This window comes from Aplysia californica, unplaced genomic scaffold (assembly GCF_000002075.1).
Source record: "Aplysia californica isolate F4 #8 unplaced genomic scaffold, AplCal3.0 scaffold00428, whole genome shotgun sequence".
In the NCBI taxonomy this organism is placed as follows: Eukaryota; Metazoa; Mollusca; class Gastropoda; order Aplysiida; family Aplysiidae; genus Aplysia; species Aplysia californica.
In genome coordinates this window covers 652,637-653,589 of record NW_004797698.1, presented here as the reverse complement: position 1 = coordinate 653,589, position 953 = coordinate 652,637, and positions in this window count along the sequence as shown.

Genomic DNA, 953 nt, shown 5'->3' with positions numbered 1-953 from the left:
GCCACGAGCCTGTGTCATAATCGAGGTCACGATCTGATTATAGGGCAGTAAAAAGTCGAGGGAAAAAAACAAGCAGTTGCAACAGTGAGAGATTATTAGGAGATAGTTCCCCTCACATCTGTGAGGTAGACTCGACCAGTGTAATAGTTAGCTTACCTAATCAGTGCTTGAGACTGATTATAACTGTGGCCCGAAAGGGGGGAGCAGGTTATATGTGGCAATGACTGCTATGCACATGTTCCCTTCATTCTGTTGGTAGACTCTTCCAGTCTCACTTTAAGCTTACTTAATCAAAGCTTGTGACTGCTTATGGAGTGGCCCAAGAGGGGTGAACAGGCTATTGCAGTGGCAATGAAACCGTTTAGAATGCTAGGCATACTGTTCATAGGTGATTATGAACGTCTTTTTACATTTAATTTATGAAGTTTACGTTTATGGGGGAATTTGACTGTGACAATGTTTCAAAATTAGGAAGGGAAGCAGTGATTATTTGAATATTTAGATGTTTCGCCTCTGTTTGTTACTCTCTTGTAACAGCTCTAATCTTCTGGCGCTCATATGACCGTATGCAGTTGCGAGCGCCGTAAGACTTCTAACTAACGAGATAATTTCCTCTTTGCAAAGTGGTGGCACATAGTTCGCCACGTCGTATGGACACAATAGTAAAACACGACGTTCGGATATAGGGTTAACTAATGGGCAATACACGATAACCCTAGCTCGAGACCAGGCGGCTGAACAGTGGTGACCAGTAAATGTGGGGTGTATATTAAATTGTCTGCATTGTTGGGACGTTTTGTATAGAGTATTAGGCATCGTTGGTGATTTATTGCTGGTAATAAAGTATTCATGGTGTATAATAATAATAATTTAATTTAAGTACATGTGCATGTATTTATGATGTAAGTACATTATCCACTTCAGGGGTTTGCCCCCGCGAATCTCCCCCCCCC